The sequence below is a fragment of the Triticum urartu genome, chromosome 2A (assembly GCF_056163025.1).
Source record: "Triticum urartu cultivar PI428250 chromosome 2A, HENAU_Tu73, whole genome shotgun sequence".
In the NCBI taxonomy this organism is placed as follows: domain Eukaryota; kingdom Viridiplantae; phylum Streptophyta; class Magnoliopsida; order Poales; family Poaceae; genus Triticum; species Triticum urartu.
In genome coordinates this window covers 737,188,941-737,214,898 of record NC_141874.1, presented here as the reverse complement: position 1 = coordinate 737,214,898, position 25,958 = coordinate 737,188,941, and the positions used below count along the sequence as shown (strand labels likewise).

General features: G+C 47.3%; 1 pseudogene; it reads left to right on the top strand.

The window, feature by feature from the left end:
- Positions 1 to 38: 38 nt before the first annotated feature.
- Positions 39 to 25,564, top strand: LOC147987435 (mavicyanin-like; annotated as a pseudogene).
- Positions 25,565 to 25,958: the final 394 nt, after the last annotated feature.

Sequence of the window (25,958 nt, the reverse complement as noted above, 5' to 3'; positions counted from 1 at the left end):
TAGCTCTCACTGCCTTGCTTCCAGCAGGTCCTACTGCCATGGCCGTCACCAGAAACATTCTCCTCTCTGTGGCCGCCATGGCCATCCTGAGCACCGCCTCGGCTGCAATCTACAATGTCGGCGAGCCCGGCGGAGCGTGGGACCTTGGCACCAACTACAGCATATGGGCGTCCTCCAGGAACTTCCAACCCGAGGACCAGATCGTCTTCAAGTACTCCCCTCAGGCGCACGATGTCCTCGCACTAGTAGAAAACAGGGCTTTGGTCCAGGCCAGGTCAGCCCATTAGTCCCAGTTCAGTCCAGAACCGGGACCAATGGGGGCATTGGTCCCGGTTCGTGAGCTCAGGGGGCTGGCCGGGCCACGTGGACCATTGGTCCCGGTTCATTTGGACCTTTTGGTCCCGGTTGGTGGGATGAACCGGGACCAGTGGGCCTCGCTCCTGGCCCACCACCATTGGTCCCGGTTGGTGGCTTGAACCGGGACCAAAGGCTCCCCTTTAGTCCCGGTTCATGCCACCAACCGAGACCAATGAAGTGCCTATATATACCCCCTCGCGTAAGAGCAGAGCACACTGCTCTGTTTTTTTCTGGCCGAGGGGGAGAGGGCTTGGTGGTGCTCTAGCTCACCTCCTATGCACACAAGGTGTTCGATGGAATGCCCGAGCCACACTACTTAAGCTTTCTCCTCTCCAAGCTTGACCTCCAGGCTTCATTTTCCACAATATTTGTCTAGGTTTAGCGGTCCGTCACGCCGCGTCCCCGTCTTCACCGCCGTCGATCACCCGCGCCGAGCTCATCGCCGGCACCACCATGGTGAGCCTCTTGTTCTTATCTTCTTTCTGCAAGGAAAAATATTCTTACTTGTATGTTAACATAGATACTTGTATTATTTTCTTACTTTTATTATTGCATCTTATATAGTGCGATGGTTTTGGTATCCGCCCCCATCGGCCCTCGTCCTGTCTATGATTCGGATGTCGTATATATATTATCTTTATAACTATTGGTTCATTTATTGTTTGTGAAAATTATGCCGACCAACGTGACATAGATTTTATTTATGTAGGATGTATGTGAATCAGAAATGCCAACCGACCCTATTGTCAAGAGGTTAAATTTAGTTGAAGAAGAAAACAATTTGTTGAAGGAAAAAATAAAAAAATTGAGGAGGAGAAGATGATATTGGAGTTACATGTTGCGGATGTCGTCGATAATCACAAGATCAAGATGGATGCAATGCGCTTGAAGATTAGAAAGATTAGAAAATATGCCATTCATACCGAGGCTTGGTATCATTATGCCGTTGGATCAATTGTTACCTTGGTTGCGATTATGATCGCATTTGTTTTCGCATTGAAATGTTTTACATAGTTTCAATGTATGGTTTAATTAATTAGATGCTCTGGAGAGCTATATGTTGTTAGATGAGAACTATGTATACACTTTGGTTTTAATGTGATGATGAACTTCTATTAATTTGGACACTTAATTATATATAATGTACGCAGATGAACCGGCAATGGATGTACGGTGACAGACACACCTGCGAGTACATTATGGGCGTGCATGAGTTTCTCGATGCGGCTGAGGCAAACAAGCAAAATGGTTTTATGTGTTGTTCATGCACTGAATGTGGGAATACGAGGTCTTACTTTAACCGGAAAATCCTTCACTCCCACCTGCTTTACAAGGGTTTCATGCCACACTATAATGTTTGGACGAGACATGGAGAAATAGGGGTTATGATGGAAGACGGCGAAGGAGAAGAGTACGATGACAACTATGTGCCCCCTGAATACGGTGATGCTGCAACGGGGGGAGCTGGTGAAGATCAAGAGGAACCAGACGATGTGCCCAATGATGCTGCAACGGGTGAAGCTGCTGAAGATCAAGAGGAACCAGACGATGTGCCCGATGATGATGATCTCCGCCGGGTCATTGTCGATGCACTACTAAGGAAAACCTTATACACAGAATCTTAGCAGCAGCGCGGCATAAAAACAGGCGCTGCTGCTAAGTAGGAGCAGCGCGGCTACGGAAAGCTCGCTACTGGTGCAAACTTAGCAGTAGTGCGTGACGCTTAAACCGCGCCGCTACAAAAATCCACCGACAGTACACAACGACATAAGTTTACCAGTAGCGCGGCGCCAGGGAGCGCGCTGCTACTAATGCCATAGTAGCAGCGCGCTTTTTTGTCACCTCGCTGCTGCTAATTTTGAAATTGTGCACAGGGTTGGCCCGTTTAGCAGTAGCGCGTGACAGGAAAGCGCGCTGTTGCTACGCTCTTAGCAGCAGCGCGCTTTCTCTCCCACGCTACTGCTAAGACGCAGCACCCACCACCTTTTCCACCTCCCCTCCCCATCTCCTCTCCTCCCTTTCCCCTACCTCCCACATCCTCCCTCTCTCACTCTTCTTCTTCCTCAATACTTCTCCCCCCAGTACTCTCCCTCTTCTACCTACCTTTCTCTCTCTTCATTACTCCTAGCTATAACTACACCACCTCCATTAATTCATCTCCTTTCTCTTTTTCCTCCCCCCTCCACTAGTTGAAGTTGTCTCCTCCCAAATTAGCTAGCTAGGTAGATGTAGAATTTAGTTAAGTGACCTATTTGCCCCCTAACTAGATCTTTCTTTGTCAAGAAGAGCTTTGTGCACTTTTGACCTCCCTACATCATCATCTCCACCGTGTGCTCGATCTCGAGATAGAGGTGTGATTAATATTTCATGCTTTTGCAATGTTCCTATTTTGTATACACACTTAATTGTTGGGGAACGTTGCAGAAAACAAAAAAAATTCCTACGGTTTCACCAAGATCCATCTATGAGTTCATCTAGCAACGAGTGGTTGGGTGCATCTACGTACCTTGTAGATCGCAAGAGGAAGCGTTCAAAGAACGGGGATGAGGGAGTCATACTCGACGTGATCCAAATCACTGGAGATCCTAGCGCCGAACGGACGGCACCTCCGTGTTCAACACACGTACGGTCAGCGTAACGTCTCCTCCTTCTTGATCCAGCAAGGGGGAAGGAGAGGTTGAGGAAGATGGCTCCAGCCGCAGCACGACGGCGTGGTGGTGATGGAGCTGCAGTACTCCGGCAGGGCTTCGCCAAGCTCTATGGAGAAGGAGGAGGTGTTGGAGAGGGAGAGGGAGGCACCAATGGCGTAGGTGAGAGGCCCTCCCTCCCTCCCACTATATATAGGGAGCCTAGGGGGGGCGCCGGCCCTAGGAGATGCAATCTCCTAGGGGGGCGGCGGCCAAGGGGTGGGGGGCTTGCCCCCCAAGCAAGGGGGCGCCCCTCCTTTAGGGTTTCCCCACCCTAGGCGCATGGGCCCTAGGGGAAGTGGCACCCCAGCCCACTTTGGGCTGGATCCCTTCCCACTTCAGCCCATGGGGCCCTCCGGGATAGGTGGCCCCACCCATGTGGACCCCCGGGACCCTTCCGGTGGCCCCGGTACAATAACGGTGACACCGAAACTTGTCCCGATGGCCGAAATAGCACTTCCCATATATAATTCTTTACCTCCGGACCATTCCGGAACTCCCCGTGACGTCCAGGATCTCATCCGGGACTCCGAACAATATTCGGGTTACTGCATATACATATCCCTACAACCCTAGCGTCACCGAACCTTAAGTGTGTAGACCCTACGGGTTCGGGAGACATGTAGACATGACCGAGATCGCTCTCCGGTCAATAACCAACAACGGGATCTGGATACCCATATTGGCTCCCACATGCTCCTCGATGATCTCATCGGATGAACCACGATGTCGAGGATTCAAGCAACCCCGTATACAATTCCCTTCGTCAATCAGTATGTTACTTGCCTGAGATTCGATCATCGGTATCCCAATACCTCGTTCAATCTCGTTACCGGCAAGTCACTTTACTCGTACCGTAATGCATGATCCCGTGACCAGACACTTGGTCACTTTGAGCTCATAATGATGATGCATTACCGAGTGGGCCCAGTGATACCTCTCCGTCATACGGAGTGACAAATCCCAGTCTTGATCCGTGTTAACCCAACAGACACTTTCGGAGATACCCGTAGTATACCTTTATAGTCACCCAGTTACGTTGTGACGTTTGGTATACCCAAAGCACTCCTACGGTATCCGGGAGTTACACGATCTCATGGTCTAAGGAAAAGATACTTGACATTGGAAAACTCTAGCAAACGAACTATACGATCTTGTGCTATGTTTAGGATTGGGTCTTGTCCATCACATCATTCTCCTAATGATGTGATCTCGTTATCAATGACATCCAATGTCCATAGTCAGGAAACCATGACTATCTGTTGATCAACGAGCTAGTCAACTAGAGGCTTACTAGGGACATGTTGGTGTCTATTTATTCACACATGTATTACGATTTCCGGATAACACAATTATAGCATGAATAAAAGACAATTATCATGAACAAGGAAATATAATAATAATGCTTTTATTATTGCCTCTAGGGAATATTTCCAACAGTCTCCCACTTGCACTAGAGTCAATAATCTAGTTACATTGTGATGAATCAAACACCCATGGAATTCTGGTGTTGATCATGTTTTGCTCTAGGGAGAGGTTTAGTCAACGGATCTGCTACATTCAGGTCCGTATGTACTTTACAAATATCTATGTCTCCATCTTGAACATTTTCACGAATGGAGTTGAAGCGACGCTTGATGTTCCTTGTCTTCTTGTGGAACCTGGGCTCCTTGGCAAGTGCAATAGCTCCAGTGTTGTCACAGAAGAGCTTGATTGGCCCCGACGCATTGGGTATGACTCCTAGGTCGGTGATGAACTCCTTCACCCAAATTGCTTCATGCGCTGCCTCCGAGGCTGCCATGTACTCTGCTTCACATGTAGATCCCGCCACGACGCTCTGCTTGCAACTGCAACAGCTTACTGCCCCACCATTCAAAATATACACGTATCCGGTTTGTGACTTAGAGTCATCCAGATCTATGTCGAAGCTAGTGTCGACGTAACCCTTTATGACGAGCTCTTCGTCACCTCCATAAACGAGAAACATTTCCTTAGTCCTTTTCAGGTACTTCAGGATATTCTTGACCGTTGTCCAGTGTTCCTTGCCGGGATTACTTTGGTACCTTCCTACCAAACTTACGGCAAGGTTTACATCAGGTCTGGTACACAGCATGGCATACATAATAGAACCTATGGCTGAGGCATAGGGGATGACACTCATCTCTTCTATATCTTCTGTCGTGGTCGGACATTGAGCTGAGCTCAATTTCACACCTTGCATCACAGGCAAGAACCCCTTCTTAGACTGATCCATATTGAACTTCTTCAATATCTTATCAAGGTATGTGCTTTGTGAAAGACCTATGAGGCGTCTTGATCTATCTCTATAGATCTTGATGCCTAATATATATGCAGCTTCTCCAAGGTCCTTCATTGAAAAACTCTTATTCAAGTAGGCCTTAATGCTGTCCAAGAGTTCTATATCATTTCCCATCAAAAGTATGTCATCTATATATAATATGAGAAATGCTACAGAGCTCCCACTCACTTTCTTGTAAACGTAGGCTTCTCCATAAGTCTGTGTAAACCCAAACGCTTTGATCATCTCATCAAAGCGAATGTTCCAACTCCGAGATGCTTGCACCAGCCCATAAATCGAGCGTTGGAGCTTGCACACCTTGTCAGCATTCTTAGGATCGACAAAACCTTCCGGCTGCATCATATACAATTCTTCCTTAAGGAAACCATTAAGGAATGCCGTTTTGACGTCCATTTGCCATATCTCATAATCATAGAATGCGGCAATTGCTAACATGATTCGGACGGACTTTAGCTTTGCTACCGGTGAGAAAGTCTCATCGTAGTCAACCCCTTGAACTTGTCGATAACCCTTAGCGACAAGCCGAGCTTTATAGATGGTCACATTACCATCCGCGTCTGTCTTCTTCTTAAAGATCCATTTATTTTCTATGGCTCGCCGCTCAACGGGCAAGTCAGTCAAAGTCCATACTTCGTTTTCATACATGGATCCTATCTCGGATTTCATGGCTTCTAGCCATTTGTCGGAATCCGGGCCCGCCATCGCTTCTTCATAGTTCGAAGGTTCACCGTTGTCTAACAACATGATTCCCAAGACAGGGTTGCCGTACCACCCTGGTGCGGAACGTGTCCTTGTGGACCTACGAAGTTCAGTAGCAACTCGATCTGAAGTTTCATGATCATCATCATTAATTTCCTCTCTAGTCGGTGCAGGCACCTCAGGAACATTTGCTTGAGTTGCGCCATTTTCCGGTTCAAGAGGTAATACTTCATCAAGTTCTACTTTCCTCCCACTTACTTCTTTCGAGAGAAACTCCTTCTCTAGAAAGGATCCATTCTTGGCAACAAAGATCTTGCCTTCGGATCTGAGGTAGAAGGTATACCCAATAGTTTCTTTAGGGTATCCTATGAAGACGCATTTTTCCGACTTGGGTTCGAGATTTTCAGGTTGAAGTTTCTTGACATAAGCATCGCATCCCCAAACTTTTAGAAACGACAGCTTAGGTTTCTTCCCAAACCATAATTCATACGGTGTCGTCTCAACGGATTTCGACGGAGCCCTATTTAAAGTGAATGCGGCAGTCTCTAAAGTATAGCCCGAAAAAGATAGCGGTAAATCGGTAAGAGACATCATAGATCGCACCATATCTAATAGAATGCGATTACGATGTTCGGACACACCATTACGCTGAGGTGTTCCAGGCGGCGTGAGTTGTGAAACTATTCCACATTTTCTTAAGTGTGTGCCAAATTCGTGACTCAAGTATTCTCCTCCACGATCTGATCGTAGGAACTTGATTTTCCTGTCACGTTGATTTTCAACCTCACTCTGAAATTCCTTGAACTTTTCAAAGGTCTCAGACTTGTGTTTCATCAAATAGATATACCCATATCTACTCAAGTCATCAGTGAGGGTGAGAACATAACGATACCCACCGCGAGCCTCAACACTCATTGGACCGCACACATCAGTATGTATGATTTCCAATAAGTTGGTTGCTCGCTCCATTGTTCCTGAGAACGGAGTCTTGGTCATTTTACCCATGAGGCATGGTTCGCACGTGTCAAATGATTCGTAATCAAGAGACTCTAAAAGTCTATCTGCATGGAGCTTCTTCATGCGTTTGACACCTATGTGACCAAGGCGGCAGTGGCACAAGTATGTGGGACTATCATTATCAATCTTACATCTTTTGGTATTCACACTATGAATATGTGTAGCATTACGCTCGAGATTCATTAAGAATAAACCATTCACCATCGAAGCATGACCATAAAACATATCTCTCATATAAATAGAACAACCATTATTCTCGGATTTAAATGAGTAGCCATCTCGTATTAAATGAGATCCTAATACAATGTTCATGCTCAAACTTGGCACTAAATAAAAATTATTGAGGTTCAAAACTAATCCCGCAGGTAAATGTAGAGGTAGCGTGCCGACGGCGATCACATCGACCTTGGAACCATTCCCGACGCGCATCGTCACCTCGTCCTTCGCCAGTCTCCGCTTATTCCGCAGCTCCTGCTTTGAGTTACAAATGTGAGCAACTGCACCGGTATCAAATACCCAGGAGCTACTACGAGTACTGGTAAGGTACACATCAATTACATGTATATCACATATACCTTTCATTTTGCCGGCCTTCTTGTCCGCTAAGTATTTGGGGCAGTTCCGCTTCCAGTGACCACTTTCCTTGCAATAAAAGCACTCAGTCTCGGGCTTGGGTCCATTCTTTGGCTTCTTACCGGCAGCTTGCTTGCCGAGCGCGGCAACTCCCTTGCCGTCCTTCTTGAAGGTTTTGTTACCCTTGCCTTTCTTGAATATAGTGGTTTTATTCACAATCAACACTTGATGTTCCTTTTTGACTTCTACCTCTGCTGATTTCAGCATTGCAAATACTTCAGGAATGGTCTTTTCCATCCCCTGCATATTGAAGTTCATCACAAAGCTCTTGTAGCTCGGTGGAAGCGACTGAAGGATTCTGTCAATGACCGTGTCATCCGAGAGATTAACTCCCAGCTGAGTCAAGCGGTTATGCTACCCAGACATAGTGAGTATGTGCTCACTGACAGAACTATTTTCCTCCATCTTACAGCTGAAGAACTTGTCAGAGACTTGATATCTCTCGACCTGGGCATGAGCTTGGAAAACCATTTTCAGCTCTTCGAACATCTCATATGCTCCGTGTCTCTCAAAACGTTTTTGGAGCCCCGGCTCTAAGCTGTAAAGCATGCCGCACTAAACGAGGGAGTAGTCATCGGTACGTGCCTGCCAAGCGTTCATAACGTCTTGTTCTGCAGGGAGAACAGGTGCGTCACCTAGCAGTGCTTGTAGGACATAATCTTTCTTGGTAGCTATGAGGATGATCCTCAGGTTCCGGACCCAGTCCGTGTAGTTGCTGCCATCGTCTTTCAGCTTGGTTTTCTCTAGGAACGCGTTGAAGTTGAGGACTACGTTGGCCATTTGATCTACAAGACATATTGTAAATATTTTGGACTAAGTTCATGATAATTAAGTTCATCTAATCAAATTATTTAATGAACTCCCACTTAGATAGACATCCCTCCAGTCATCTACGTATAACATGATCCGAGTTAACTAGGCCGTGTCCGATCATCACGTGAGACGGACTAGTCAACATCGGTGAACATCTTCATGTTGATCGTATCTTCTATACGACTCATGCTCGACCTTTCGGTCTTCTATGTTCCGAGGCCATGTCTGTACATGCTAGGCTCGTCAAGTCAACCTAAGTGTTTGCATGTGTAAATCTGTCTTACACCCGTTGTATGTGAACGTTAGAATCTATCACACCCGATCATCACGTGGTGCTTCGAAACAACAAACTGTCGCAACGGTGCACAGTTAGGGGGAACACTTTCTTAAAATTATTATGAGGGATCATCTTATTTACTACCGTCGTTCTAAGTAAACAAGATGGAAAAACATGATAAACATCACATGCAATCAAATAATAAAAGTGACATGATATGGCCAATATCACATAGCTCCTTTGATCTCCATCTTGGGGCTCCATGATCATCTTGTCACCGGCATGACACCATGATCTCCATCATCGTGTCTCCATGAAGTTGCTCGCCAACTATTACTTCTACTACTATGGCTAACGCGTTTAGCAATAAAGTAAAGTAATTTACATGGCGTTTCTCAATGACACGCAGGTCATACAAAAAATAAAGACAACTCCTATGGCTCCTGCCGGTTGTCATACTCATCGACATGCAGGTCGTGATTCCTATTACAATAGCATGAACATCTCATACATCACATATATATCATTCATCATTCATCACAACTTTGGCCAAATCACATCACAAAACACTTGCTGCAAAAACAAGTTAGACGTCCTCTAATTGTTGTTGCAAGTTTTACGTGGCTGCAATAGGGTTCTAGCAAGAACGTTTTCTTACCTACGTGAAAGCCACAACATGATTTGTCAACTTCTATTTACCCTTCATAAGGACCCTTTTCATCGAATCCGCTCCAACTAAAGTGGGAGAGACAGACACCCGCCAGCCACCTTATGCAACTAGTGCATGTTAGTCAGTGGAACCGGTCTCACGTAAGCGTACGTGTAAGGTTGGTCCGGGCCGCTTCATCCCACAATACCGTTGAAGCAGGATAAGACTAGTAGCGGCAAGAAAGTTGACAACATCAACGCCCACAACAAATTGTGTTCTACTCGTGCATAGAGAACTACGCATAGACCTAGCTCATGATGCCACTGTTGGGGAACGTTGCAGAAAACAAAAAAATTTCCTACGGTTTCACCAAGATCCATCTATGAGTTCATATAGCAACGAGTGGTTGGATGCATCTACGTACCTTGTAGATCGCGAGCGGAAGCGTTCAAAGAACGGGGATGAGGGAGTCGTACTCGACGTGATCCAAATCACCGGAGATCCTAGCGCCGAACGGACGGCACCTACGTGTTCAACACACGTACGGTCAGCGTAACGTCTCCTCCTTCTTGATCCAGCAAGGGGGAAGGAGAGGTTGAGGAAGATGGCTCCAGCAGCAGCACGACGGCGTGGTGGTGATGGAGCTGCAGTACTCCGGCAGGGCTTTGCCAAGCTCTATGGAGAAGGAGGAGGTGTTGGAGAGGGAGAGGGAGGCACCAATGGCGTAGGTGAGAGGCCCTCCCTCCCCCCCCCCACTATATATAGGGAGCCTAGGGGCGCCGGCCCTAGGAGATGCAATCTCCTAGGGGGCGGCGGCCAAGGGGTGGGGGGCTTGCCCCCCAAGCAAGGGGGCGCCCCCCCCCCCTTTAGGGTTTCCCACCCTAGGCGCATGGGCCCTAGGGGAAGTGGCGCCCCAGCCCACTTTGGGCTGGATCCCTTCCCACTTCAGCCCATGGGGCCCTCCGGGATAGGTGGCCCCACCCGGTGGACCCCCGGGACCCTTCCGGTGGTCCCGGTACAATAACGGTGACACCGAAACTTGTCCCGATGGCCGAAATAGCACTTCCCATATATAATTCTTTATCTCCGGACCATTCCGGAACTCCCCGTGACGTCCAGGATCTCATCCGGGACTCCGAACAATATTCGGGTTACTGCATATACACATCCCTACAACCCTAGCGTCACCGAACCTTAAGTGTGTAGACCCTACGGGTTCGGGAGACATATAGACATGACCGAGATCGCTCTCCGGTCAATAACCAACAGCGGGATCTGGATACCCATATTGGCTCCCACATGCTCCTCGATGATCTCATCGAATGAACCACGATGTCGAGGATTCAAGCAACCCCGTATACAATTCCCTTCGTCAATCGGTATGTTACTTGCCCGAGATTCGATCGTCGGTATCCCAATACCTCGTTCAATCTCATTACCGGCAAGTCACTTTACTCGTACCGTAATGCATGATCCCGTGACCAGACACTTGGTCACTTTGAGCTCATAATGATGATGCATTACCGAGTGGGCCCAGTGATACCTCTCCATCATACGGAGTGACAAATCCCAGTCTTGATCCGTGTTAACCCAACAGACACTTTTGGAGATACCCGTAGTATACCTTTATAGTCACCCAGTTACGTTGTGACGTTTGGTATACCCAAAGCACTCCTACGGTATTCGGGAGTTACACGATCTCATGGTCTAAGGAAAAGATACTTGACATTGGAAAACTCTAGCAAATGAACTATACGATCTTGTGCTATGTTTAGGATTGGGTCTTGTCCATCACATTATGCTCCTAATGATGTGATCTCGTTATCAACGACATCCAATGTCCATAGTCAGGAAACCATGACTATCTGTTGATCAACGAGCTAGTCAACTAGAGGCTTACTAGGAACATGTTGGTGTCTATTTATTCACACATGTACTACGATTTCCGGATAACACAATTATAGCATGAATAAAAGACAATTATCATGAACAAGGAAATATAATAATAATGCTTTTATTATTGCCTCTAGGGCATATTTCCGACATTAATTAGCCATTATTATGCATGGGTCCAATGATGTAATATATATATGTTCCTATTTTGTATACACACTTAGCCATTATTATGCAAGGGTCCAATGATGTAATATATATGTTCCTATTATGCTGAGGAAAAGAAAAAAGGGAAACTGATTATAGCAGTAGCGCTTTAGTGAAAAAGAGCTATAGCTAGTCTAGGTAGCAGTAGCGGTTTCTGCAGAAAATCGCTATAGCTGCTCATAATAGTAGTAGCGCGTTTCGTGTAAACGCGCTACCGCTACGTCCACTTAACCCAAAATTCTCACTCTCCCTGCTTCATCCCGTCTCTTTTCCCCCAAATCCCCACTCTCTCTTCCCCGGCCCCGTCGCACCGCCGCGCCCGCCCCCGACCTCGGCGCGCTCGCCCTCGACCCCGCCGCGCCCGACCCCGGCGTGCTTGCCCCCGACCCCGCCGCCCCTGACCTAGGCGTGCTCGCCCCCGACCCGTCAGCCCTCGCCTCGCTCCTCTGCTTCCTCCCCTCCCAACCTCGGTCGTCGTCGGGCCTGCCTCCTCGCCCTGCACCCTCTGGAAACCACCCCCCCCCCTCTCTCTCTCTGCTAGCTAGGGTTAATTTACTTAGGTTTTAGTTATGTTAATTAGGTTATCTATTTAGTTATGAATTTAGATAGGTTTCAAAATTTGCTGAATTTATATGCAAATTTGAATTGGACATGTGATATGTGGATATGTCATGTTTTGGACATGTCATGTTTTGGTAAATGATCCGAGTTGCCTATGTTACGCCGGAATGTTGATTCATTTCCGTTCCGGTGAATTTCAGGCGCTCGATGTGTCCATTTTTTAGCAAAGGTCATGCCGAAATTTCCCGTGAATAAAGGCATGATTTGTGCTACATAGTTGGCATATTGAGTGCTGGCACATAGATTTCTTTTTTATCTCATTTCTCATTTATTCATACTTTTAGAAATAAATGAGGACACTTAATCATAGGAAACATGTCGAACAACGAAGAAACTGGGCCTTCTGACCAAGATGCAGACGAGATGGATTATGAGGGTGAACAAGACTACCTCAACTTTTTGACTGCTAAGCAAGGTTTGCAGGTCCGCCTCGATGATGGTACTGACGCCGACACCGACACCAACGGCGCCGGCACCGATGGCGGCGCCGAGACCGGTGGGGAAGGTACTGCCGGGGAAGATACCGGCGCCGATGCCGGTACCGAAAAGAGGCATAAGAAGTAGAGGATACGAAAACCTAACAAACTAGGGATTGGACGACTTGTGATCACAAAGATGGCACCTGGCAAGTTTGAGCCGTTAGAGCCGGAAGAACCTCGCAAGTGCTATGGGAACCAAGTAGGATGCATCCTACGGGAATGCGCGAGCATCAATGACGATGACTTAAGGAGTAAAGAACATTTGACGCAGTTGCTCCTAACGAAGTTGCACAAGAGAGTCAAGTTCCCCGATTGGGATGATAACATAGAACAACCGTGGGATGATCCGAAGATGAAAAAGATTAACAATCACGCCATGGGCATGTTCAGCAATGATTTGGCCTCCTGGAAATCGAGGGTGAAACGAGCTATTGAGGCTGAGGAACCCCTGTCCAAGATTCTGGAGGAAAATCCGACACTTACGGAAGAGGAGTTCGAAGAGTTCAAGGACACTTGCGCTACCGAGGACGCCAAGGCTAAGGCTGCGAAATTCAAGAGCCTTCGGCAAAGGAACACGGGGAAGCATCGCCTCGGAAGCCGTGGCTACCTCGGTAAACGGCCCAGATGGGATAAGGAGGACGCGGAACGTGAAGCCGCGGGTCTCCCAGACCCCTTCGCGAAGTTCACCAACCCCTTGGAGCATGACTTCATCAGGGCCCGCTACAAGTGGGACAAGGAGAAAAAGGTTTTTTACATGGACAAGATCACGAGGAAATTGATTAGACTACTGGAGAAGCAACACCAGCTTGCAGCCGAAAACCCTACTTCTCCGATGAGGCCCAAGTGGGACACCCCTCTCAACCGGGCCTTGAACGAACTTAAGGGACTCCCTTTGGGCCAGTGGCCGCAATATGGTCGTGTACACGGCGCTGGAGATGGAGCCACGTGGAAGGTGTTTTACAACGAGGGCCCGGAGGCCAAGAAGCAAAAAAGAAGTTTAGTCAGGCGGACATCGACGCGAAGGTGAAGCTTGCGGTCGAGAAAAAAGCAGCTGAGGACGCGAAAAAAGCAGCCGAGGACAAATATGAGTTGTTACAGCAGGCAGTCAATGCAGTTGTAACTGCCTGCAGAAATGATTTCGCTACTAACTTGGTTCGAGTTATCATCAACTGGACGAAGGAAAATCCAGACAAGACGGTACATGATTTCCCGTTGCCCAGTTTCAACGGGAGCAACTCCATGAACAACAACATCATCGCACCATCACTTGCCCAGGCAACCGGGCCTCCTCTCGCAGCCGCTCCCGCTCATAGCAGCCCGTCCTCAGTCTCTGGCGCGCTCGGTGGGCCTTCATCTTTGGCTGAGCTCGACGCCATCACGGTAATTACATGTCGCACCACCATATATATATAATATTCCATTTTTGTTGCCTTTCGGATGTTTTACGCCACAGACATATGTGTTTGCAGGCAAAAGAAACCCCGTGCACCATACTCTACTTGATCAAAGGCCAGAAGGTGGACGTGGGAAAGGGGATGATAATGGACCCCTTGCAACCCACGTTCCACAACCAGCCAATCCCTGCTGGGCACTTCAGGGTTAGCTTGTCCAGTGTGAAATCGGGGCACGAGGATTTGCCTCCTCCAGTACAGCATGTGGGAGCGGACGATGAGACCCCGCCGCGGATTGGAAGCTGCAAGGGTTGGGTGCTGCTATGGCCGAAGAATCTTATTCGTCTGGAGCCGGCCGAGAGCACACCAATAACCACACATCAACAAGCATGTGCGGAGACCACCACCCCACCTACGCAATTACCAGCTCATGTAGTGCCGGGTGAGAGCGGCGGACGACATGATGAAGGGGGTGCAATAGTGCTGGCTAATGCAATTTGTCCTGTAGAACAGAGAATGGATGATGAGACAGAGGTCGACCCTATGGATTTCCTCAATACAAACGCGTATGACTGTGACATAGAATTGATGAGTCAACCATATGACGAATCAGGCTATCAGCTTGCTAATGAGGATATGGATGATATGCCCGGGCAGGAAGGTCGTAGCAGGGATTGCAAAAAGTCTCTCTTCATGAAATCCTCACAGGACACGCCTGAAGATGCCGCATCAACACAGGCTCAACTATCCCAGCGCGAGGGTCGTACAGTACTTAGCCCGGGAACACTGGGGCAGGGGTTAAGGAAGGGTCTAGAAGGTGTGCCCAAGAAAAAGGAGAGAAAGAGATCGGGGAAGATAGCTGCCTCCTAACAAGCCAGAGCACATAGCAGCCAAACGATGCATTCTGAAGAGCGTGTACCCGTGAAAGGTGCGGCCATGTTCCATCTCACGGGCGAGCCGATGCTACCGACGAAACCGCTAGAGGCACTATCAGGGGATCTCAGGAGACTGCACAGCCATGTGCTGTCGACTGAGAAAAGCCTACTAGCCTCAAAGGATCCAGGATATCCGACATACGCGGCTCGTGTGCCTAAGGGGAAGTGCTACGTCGAGACACGGCCCGCGGAGGTGTTCTTCCTGCGGTTTGACCATATCTTTGAGATGTTTCTGACAAGGCGGCTCGATTTTACAATCGTCCGCCTTTTTGCGCTACATATGAGCTCTGTCATGAACAGTGAAGAAATCTCGCAAATCTGTGTGGCGGATCCGTACTACATGCACGAGTCTTTCTTGAGTCTCGGCGACTTTGAGCGTGAAACTGCTAGGGACTACCTCCAAAACTTCATGGTACAGAATAAGGACCGGGAAATTGTCCTCGTGCCTTATCATCCAAAGTAAGTCAGTTTCGAACAACCCTTTCATACATTTCAATCATTCCTTCTCTCTCTATGGGGAATAATTTGAGGTGTCTTTTCCCTGCAGCAACGGGCGCGCCGTCCTTATCGTTCTTTATCCGCAAGTCTCCCACGCCGTGTATTTTGACCCTTCCATAGACTACGAGAAAAAAGACTACACCCACATAATGAATATTCTAGATGATGCTCTCCAAGGCTTCAGCTTTAGAGGTGGCCACATGCAGATCAGGAAACAAAGGAACAAGAAGATGGGTTTCACGCATAAAACTAACTTCTCCTGCATCCAAGTCCCAAAACCAAGCAAGAAGGATGGATTGTACATCCTCCATCTCATGATTCAGTTCAACACGGATCACCAAAAGCTTCGCATGAGAAGCAGAAAATGATGATCATATCCACAAGTGGCTAGAATCTCATGGAGAAGCGGATTATAAACTTAGAGATGACTTCTTTCGCATCCAAAGCGACATTGCGATGATCATCATGAAAGAAGTCGTCGATGAGAAGGGGATGTTCCACCATGGCCCTATATCGCGAGCTAACATCCGAACTCGCATAGGCATGCAACGTCTAGACCTCACGTCGTTCAAGAAGCTAGGGTCCATCCTCCATGATATGGAAGGATGGAACTTCTAGTGATTTATGATGCCGATGATGATGATATGTGTCGGTTGAACTTGTATACTATTTGTAGTGATGCAACTTTGTGATGTCCACGATCCCTGCCGAACTTGCGTAACGCTACTTTGTTAGTTTGCGTACGATGACATGCGTACCTCTAGTTAATTAATTTGCGTACTGTATGTTGCATCTAGTTGCTAACCCTTTCTTTTTCGGTGTTCTCTAGTATGTTTTGTTGCATATATATGATTGTACATCCTCTTCATGAACATGCATCTCTAACAGGTACCTAGTTTCTTGATGGCGAGATGGAACTGCTATGTTGTGTACAAAGGGAAGGTTCCGGGGGTGTACAACGAGTGGCATGAGTGTCAGGCGCAAGTGAATGGGTTCTCGGACGCCAGCCATAAAGGCTTCAAAAGCAGACAACAAGGAGAAGCTAGTTACTTGAGGTTCACTATAGCGCGAGAGAGGACTCGTAACCACCATCTCATGTACTGCATAGTTCCACTCTCACTCATAGTGATAGCTCTTCTCGCGTATACCTTTGTTTAGATGGTTGACGTTGTAGTTGCAAGTATTCGAGACTTGCATGTATCGCTATTTTCGAGATGATGACAAGATACCACTTTGTGTTGGATGATCATTATGACGAGACTATTTGTATGTATATGCTATGATTACATTTGTGGTCTCGCAGGCATTTGTATGTGTATCATGATGACATTTGTATGTGCTAAAGATTCTTCTATAAAGCCTGTTCAAATACAAAACAAATATGCCGAAAAAAAACAAAAAAACAACTAAAATTAGCAGTAGCGAGTGGAGAAAAGTTAGCAGCAGCGCGGTTGTAGCAGTAGCGCGCACAGGGGAAGCGCGCTATAGCTATTAGCAGCAGCGAGGTTCCTTTAAGCGCGCTGCTGCAACACTTGTGTAGTAGTAGTGCGGGTGGACCAGCGCTACTGCTATACGTTAGCTGTAGCGCCGGCCCCCGCGCTACTAAAAGGCCGAAAACCCGCGCTGCTGCTAGGCTTTTCCCTAGTAGTGATGCAAGGACGCAATGTGAAAGTCAAAAGGAGAAGCTGAAGTTCGATCGCATGTTAGAGGATCACAAAAAAGGGTTGTACCCCAATTGCGAAGATGGCAACACAAAGCTCGGTACCGTACTGGAATTGCTGCAGTGGAAGGCAGAGAATGCTGTGGCTGACAAAGGATTTGAGAAGCTACTGAAAATATTGAAGAAGAAGCTTCCAAAGGATAACGAATTGCCGACAGTACATACGCAGCAAAGAAGGTTGTATGCCCTCTAGGATTGGAGGTGGAGAAGATACATGCATGCCCTAATGACTGCATCCTCTACCGCGGTGCATACAAGGATCTGAACGCATGCCCGGTATGCGGTGCATTGCGGTATAAGATCAGACGAGATGACCCTGGTGATGTTGACAGCGAGCCCCCCAGGAAGAGGGTTCCTGCGAAGGTGATGTGGTATGCTCCTATAATACCACGGTTGAAACATCTGTTCAGAAATGAAGAGCATGCCAAGTTGATGCGATGGCACAGTGAGAACCGAAAGAAAGATGGGAAGTTGAGAGCACCCGCTGACGGGTCGCAGTGGAGAAAAATCGAGAGAAAGTACTGGGATGAGTTTGCAAAGGACCCAAGGAATGTATGGTTTGCTTTAAGCGCGGATGGCATTAATCCTTTCGGGGAGTAGAGCAGCAATCACAGCACCTGGCCCGTGACTCTATGTATGTATAACCTTCCTCCTTGGATGTGCATGAAGCGGAAGTTCATTATGATGCCAGTTCTCATCCAAGGCCCTAAGCAACCCGGCAACGACATTGATGTGTACCTAAGGCCATTAGTTGAAGAACTTTTACAGCTGTGGAATGGAAACGATGTACGTACGTGGGATGAGCACAGACAGGAGGAATTTAACCTTAAGGCGTTGCTGTTCGTGACCATCAACGATTGGCCCGCTCTCGGTAACCTTTCAGGACAGACAAACAAAGGATACCACGCATGCACGCACTGTTTAGATGACACTGAAAGTATATACCTGGACAAATGCAGGAAGAATGTGTACCTAGGCCATCGTCGATTTCTTCCGACCAACCATCAATGTCGAAAAAAGGCAAGCATTTCAAAGGCGAGGCAGATCACCGGAAGAAGCCCGCCATGCGTACCGGTGATCACGTACTTGCTCTGGTCAATGATTTACACGTAATCTTTGGAAAGGGTCCCGGTGGACTAGCTGTTCCGAATGACGCTGAGGGACACGCACCCATGTGGAAGAAGAAGTCTATATTTTGGGACCTACCCTACTGGAAAGACCTAGAGGTCCGCTCTTCAATCGACGTGATGCACGTGACGAAGAACCTTTGCGTGAACCTGCTAGGCTTCTTGGGCGTGTATGGGAAGAAAAAATATACACCTGAGGCACGGGAGGACCTGCAACGTTTGCACGAAAAAGACGGCATGCCTCCGAAGCAGTATAAAGGTCCTGCCAGCTACGCTCTTACGAAAGAAGAGACAGAAATCTTCTTTGAATGCCTGCTCAGTATGAAGGTCACGACTGGCTTCTCGTCGAATATAAAGGGAATAATAAATATACCAGAGAAAAAGTTTCAGAACCTGAAGTCTCATGACTGCCACGTGATTATGATGCAACTGCTTCCGGTTGCATTGAGGGGGCTTCTACCGGAAAACGTCCGATTAGCCATTGTGAAGCTATGTGCATTCCTCAATGCAATCTCTCAGAAGGTGATCGATCCAGAAATTGTACCAAGGCTAAGGAGTGATGTGGCGCATTGTCTTGTCAGTTTCGAGCTGGTGTTTCCACCATCCTTCTTCAATATCATGACCCACGTCCTAGTTCATCTAGTCGACGAGATTGTCATCCTGGGGCCCGTATTTCTACACAATATGTTCCCCTTTGAGAGGTTCATGGGAGTCCTAAAGAAATATGTCCGTAACCGCGCTAGGCTAGAAGGAAGCATCTCCATGGGCAATCAAACAGAGGATGTTATCGGGTTTTGTGTTGACTTCATTCCTGGCCTTAAGAAGATAGGTCTCCCTAAATGGCGGTATGAGGGGAGACTGACTGGAAAAGGCACTCTTAGAAGAGACTCAATAATATGCAGGGACGGATATTCTTGGTCTCAAACACACTACACAGTTCTACAGAACTCTACCTTGGTGACCCCGTATGTCGATGAACACAAGAATAGTCTGCGCTCCAAACACCCGGAGCAGTGCGACGACTGGATTACATGTGAACACATCAGGACTTTCAGCAGTTGGTTGGAAACACGTCTCAGAGGTGACAACACTGTTTGTGATGAGTTGTACTTGTTGTCCAGGGGACCATCTTTGACTGTATTGACTTACAAAGGATACGAGATAAATGGGAATACATTTTACACGATCGCCCAAGATCAAAAGAGCACCAACCAAAACAGCGGTGTCCGCTTTGATGCAGCAACCGAGAGCGGAAAGGACACATATTATGGTTACATAGTGGATATACGGGAACTTGACTACGGACCTGATTTTAAGGTCCCTTTGTTTAAGTGCAAATGGGTCAATCTGTCAGGCGGCGGGGTACAGGTAGACCCACAATACGGAATGACAACAGTGGATCTGAAAAATCTTGGGTACACTAACGAACCGTTCGTCCTAGTCAATGATGTGGCACAGGTTATCTATGTGAAGGACATGTCTTCCAAACCGAGAAAAAGAAAAGATAAGGAAGCGAATACATCATACGATGAGCCAAAGCGCCACATAGTTCTTTCAGGAAAAAGGGACATCCTGGGAGTGGACGGCAAGACAGACATGTCTGAAGATTATGAAAAGTTTCATGAAATTCCTCCCTTCAATGTCAAGGCTGACCCAAGCATCCTGATAAACAACGAAGATCATCCATGGTTACGGCGCAATAAGCAAATGACACAAGCGAAGAAAAAGTGAAGACTTTCTCCCGCAACTGTTATGATGATACCATGCCAACTTTGTAACACACGAACATGCTACCATTGTCCGTTTTGTACATGCACATGCTATGTGGGTGAAATTATGATACCATGCCAACTTTCAACTTTTTCAGAGTTCATTTGAAATGCTTTAATGCCTTATGGTTCGGCCCTCATAATACCATTATTCAAATTTTAACTATTCAAATTTGAAAACTAATGGCACTAACAGAAAGTTTATAATTTTTTCTAAAAGTGATGACACTAAGGTCACTTGTGGGACGTGGATGTACTGTCCGACACCGACGGCCACATGTATCTCACACCGACGATACTTGCTATTTAGGGTTTCCTCTACCGCTCGGCGACCCTCGACGACCCTCGTTCCCGATAAAAAAAAGAGGAAGAAGAAGAAAAAAAGAGGAGAAGAAAGAATAGAGGAGTATCTATTCTTTCTTATCCTCTTTTTTTTTCTTCCTTTTATTTTTTTATCCTTGAAGCATTGTCGAGGCCACCCCAAACCCTAGAGAAGCAGCGTCGAGGCCACCCCAAACCCTAGAGAAGCAGCGTTGAGGCCACTAATTAATATTAGTTCTACGTTTGCCACTAATATATCCATCTGTCATGTTTGAATAATAATTGCCATGTTGTCAATATTTGTAGAAACTATGGACACCGCCCGAGACGAAGTACAAGAAGAGTTGTTGGGGGACATAATCGCACGAGGAAGTGATGCCGTCTGCTCGTTGTTTCTCAACGACACCGATGGTCTGGAAGCAGCTGGCTATGATTATGATGGCTCGGGTGACCTAATGCCGGTGCAAGAAGGAGACCGTGAGGACGGCTCCGGTGACCCAATGCCGATGCAAGAAGGAGACCGTGATGACGCCTCCGATGACCGAACCGAGTCCGGCCAGGTATATATATTAGTTAAGCTTCTGCTGACTAGCAAATTGATGCATTCATTGTTTTGGTATGTACACATATTAATTAAGTCTTTGTTCTTTTTTCTAGCCCTCCGAATCGAGCACAACTTCGGTAAAGAGACGAGGCCCGAAGAAAAAGTTGAGCTCGGATGAAAAGTTTGAGATCATAGCAATCGCGCCCGACGGCCAAACGATTGAACCTCTCCGGACAAAGAGTGCATTTGTTGCTCAGTGCGGGGTTTTGGTTAGGGACAAGATCTCGATCAGCATCCAGCAATGGTTAAAGCCGGCTACAGAAGACCCTAAGGTGTCTTATGTCAATGATATGCAGAAAAATGATCTTTGGACTGAGCTGAAGTCAAATTTCACCCTACTGCCAGAGGATGATCCAGAGAAGCCAGTTAAAGAGCAATTAATCAAGTCTCTTGCTCTTAAGAGGATGGCAGAACTATTCAGGAGGTGGAAGAAAGAACTGAATAAGTTTGTCGAAAATAAAGAGACACCAGAATTCAAGGGCAGATATGAGAAGATCAGAGATCACTGGCCTGCATTTGTGGCCCATAAGACATCGGAAAAGAGTAAGAAGATGTCGGCGACAAACAAGCAAAATGCTGCGAAGAATAAGCATCACCATCGCACGGGGTCAGGTGGCTACCTCGTAGCACGGCCTAAGTGGGCCAAGACTGAGAATGATCTGGTTGATAAAGGGATCGAACCAGAGACAATTAACTGGCAAGACCGTTGCCGGACTTGGTTCTTCGGGGCTGGTGGAACCTTGGACCCTGTAACAGGGAAGTGCATTTGGACAAACGATCAAATGGACATACCAGTCAGGAAGCTTTAGCAGTATATCGAAGCAGCACAGCAAGGGACGTTCTTTCCAGACAGAGAGAACGACGAGCTCACAATGGCCCTCGGGAATCCTGAGCACCCTGGACGGACACGAGGCACGCCAGGCTCCATTCCGTGGAAGGTTGGGTTTCCGGACGCAGGCGGTTACAAATCCCAGGAGAGGAGGAAAAAATTGCAGCAGACCCAAATGCAGGCGCTGCAAGCAGGGGTACAAGCAATAGAGGAACGAGAAGCAAATCGCAGCAAACGTACTGCCGAAGCTTCCCCCGAAGCTACCCCGCCATCTCAGCGGAGAAGCAGCGTGGCTTCCACCGAGCTGCTTCAGCCGGAGCATGCCTTGACGGCCCCTACCAACTATCCCGTGGATGCTATCACGGAGTCTCAAAATTACCGCCTTATGACGCAACGGATGAATTTGAAGGTCAAGGCGGCTGTTGGCTCTGTTTATCCTACTGAACCCGGCGCAACTTTTCACTGTCGGCCGATTCCAGAAGGATATGCTAGGGTGATGGTGGATGAAATAACGGAGGGATTTGAGGACCTCCAGGTTGACCACCCTACCGGTGAAGGGGAGACTAGGCTGGGGTCTGCTCTGAAGACTCCATGCCTATGGCGGAAGGAGCTCATCAACCTTTCGAACCAGACGCCTCCGCCTCCTCCTCCTCCTCCAGCAAGTCAGGACACTCCGCCTCCTCCACCGCCTCCTCCTCCGGCAAGCCAGGGCACGCCGCCTCCTCCACCGCCTCCTCCTCCGGCGAGTGACGATCAGGGCACTCGACAGGCTCCTTCTCCGGCGCGTGGCGGCACTCCGCCTCCTTCTCCGCCTGCGCCGACACGCCCGAGCAGCCAGCCTCCTCCTTTTCCGCCTCGTCAGCAAGGGCTGAAGAGACCTGCCGCCACTCCGGCTGCTCCGGCGCGTCGTAGTCCTTCTCCTCCGCCTCGTAAGCAAGTAAAGAAGACAACCGCTCCGTCTGATCTACCGGCGTCTAGCAGTATAGCCAGAGGCAGGAGGAAATACAGATTCGGTCCTTCTCTGAAGACTCCAGAGAAGTTACCATATGAGAGGACCCCGGGGAAGAACGCCGAGATCGCACGAGAAGAAGTGAGGAACTACTTTGAAGGGGTGAAAGCAAAGAAACATCCACCTCCGGAGGAGAAGGTAGATCTGGTGAATGTGAAGCGCACTCTGGTTGCCCTGACAAAACCACCCAAGTCTCCGCCGAAAGGAAACTATGAGCGCTTTATTGGAAAGGAATTTGCCGAAGCGGAGCGGTCGGGAAGTACTGTCAGTGATCAAAGGCTGAAAGAACGACGAGCTGGGAAACAAGTTTCCTAGCTCGGCGAACAAGCGAAGCAATCGTGCCCCCCGCTCAAGGTGCCTAGCGACAACGTCGCTAATGATCCGAGGATGGTGCCCGGTTATAGCAATCTTGGCGATTACCTGCCCGACGATGTACATTATGATTTCATGGAGGTGCAGATACAAAGATACGAGTACGGGAAGCCTCTTGTCAAAGATGAAAGATCTCTATCAACGATGATGCGAAGATTGCATGATTGGTACTTGAAAATCTGCAGAGACTCTGGGGGGAGAAGTACTTTGTATGTGAAAGTTAAAAAGGAGCATGACCTCATTGGAATTGAACTGTTGCCTGTTCCATTTGAGGAGTTCTTTCAGTTTTTCAATCAATTGCCCCTCGATAAAACAACGGTCACCTGCTACTGTCTGTAAGTAGTACTACTTCTGTCATTAAGTCTCTCTATATAGCTCAGCTCTTTCATTGCATGTATTTATAATCATCCTCACTATATTATGCAGATTGAAGATCGCCGAATTGAAGAAAAGACAAGTCGGTGATATTGGGTTCATTAACACATATCTCATAGATGCAACTCAGATTAAATTTCATGCCGCAGATACCGAGGCCAACTTGCTACGATCGTTGGTAATAAATGAAAACAAAGATATAATACTCTTTCCTTACAACTTTAAGTGAGTGTTACTGTCTTGTGCGTATTCGGTTTCCCTTATATATTAGTCAAGGTTATAGTAATGTAATTGATGAGTTATGCATGCGTGTGCAGTTACCACTATATTCTCCTAGAGATTAAGCTTGAGCAGGGACTAGTAACCGTCTTAGACTCAAGACGAAAAGATCCCCAGGACTATGCGGACATGACTCAAATGCTCGAGAAGTAAGTTAAATCGATCATTATCCACCATATCAGCAACTTTGTTCATTTCCTGATATATCAAGTAATTGTTTTCTTTATCTGGCAAGGTTTGGAAAAAAATCTCCAAAAAAACTCCAGGACTCCCGAAGAAGCTGCAATTTAGACACCCGAAAGTAAGTACTATAGTAGCATGTTCCGCGCATCTCCTATTGATTCAAGCGCTAGTTTCATCAATACCATTTGGCATTCTTGCTTATCAGTTTGATTGACCTCTATTTCTTGTAAAGTGGTTGTGGCAGGAATAAGGGAATGATTTCTGTGAATACTATGTTTGCGAGTCCATCCGCCACACGACCTGTGAGCGGGGCTACACTGACGAACAATATGAAGTACGTAAATAACAACATTCACAATTTTATTTTATTACCATCATTTGTGTTGAGTTTCATTCATTCATATATATATATATATATATATATATATATATATATATATATATATATATGTATTGACCCCCTTCTTCAAATTAGATGTTTCGGAAGCGGGATGAACTCCTAGCACCAGCTCACATGTGAGCAATTCAAGAGGAATTGGCAGCATTCTTTCTTGACCACGTGATCGCTGAAGACGGAGAATACTATCTGGACCATGAGTCCGTATGATTATATTTGTAAGAGATAATTATTGTATATATGTAGCCGGTAGTGTCGGATAGATATACGAGAACTTGTTGTTCGACCAATCTCTCGGAGAAGGAGAGGTGGTCGATATCACTTCTCTCTGTATGCATATATGTTCATGACGATCTTCTATTTCCTTCGTTTGCTTACTAGCTAGCTAGCGTGTCTAGTCCTCTCTATACGTATGTATAGTACGTAGCGTCGACCAAGCACGGACATAAGAGAGGACACTTCTCTCTATTAATTATAGCTAGCTAACACAATATATGAAACACCTAAATTAACCCCCCAAAACCCCCAACCCCCCCCCCCTTCAAAAAAAAACCCCAGCCACAGTAATGCTGACGCGTGGATGCCTATTGGTCCCGGTTGGTGCCACCAACCGGGACCAAAGGGTCTCCTGCCTGGGCTCCGCGCACAGGCCACGTGGAGGCCCGTCTGTCCCGGTTCTGGATTGAACCGGGACTAAAGGGACAGGGCATTAGTACCGACCCTTTAGTCCCGGTTCAGGAACCGGGACAAAAGGCCCTTACGAACCGGGACAACAGGCCCTTTTTCTACCAGTGTCGAGGTCAGCAAGGCCGACTACGACTCATGCAGCACTGCGACCCCCATTGCCACCCTCAACTTCGGGAATGATGTCATCGCCCTTAACGTCACCGGCACCCGCTACTTCATATGCGGCTTTCCTGGCCATTGTGCGGGTGGCATGAAGGTCAAGATCGATGCCATGCCAAGCTCCTCCTCTTTGTCGCCTGGCCCGGCCAGCGGCCCAAGTGCAGGCAACGCTCCCCCACCGACGCCTGTCTCCGCCGCCATCTCTGTGGAGGCTACGGGCTTTGGCCTTGCTTGCCATTGCTGGCCTCATGGCTTGAGTTCATTTGTGCAGCTGCACATACATGTATAAAGTCATGTATAGTCAAGTAATTATTACTAGCAAGTATATGTGTAGCCAAGTAATTATATGTGTAGGTTGTATGTATTCGGGCTTCTTCTTTAATAAAGATTTTTCTTGTCTCTCTTATACAACATTTGTCAAGAAACATGTTCATTCTAGAATTTGATAAGCTAGACTTGCATAACTTTGACTTGTAGCAGGCAGAGGTTTATACTTAGATTAGATATATAATTAGCATGATTGTTTGATTTGTCTTGAAAATATGTATTTGTAGGCTATAATTGAACTTGTAATTAGTGAAGTATTACATATCTAAGTGGAGCACATGTTAACATATATCTCGGGTCTAATATATAAGCTAACATGTGGTA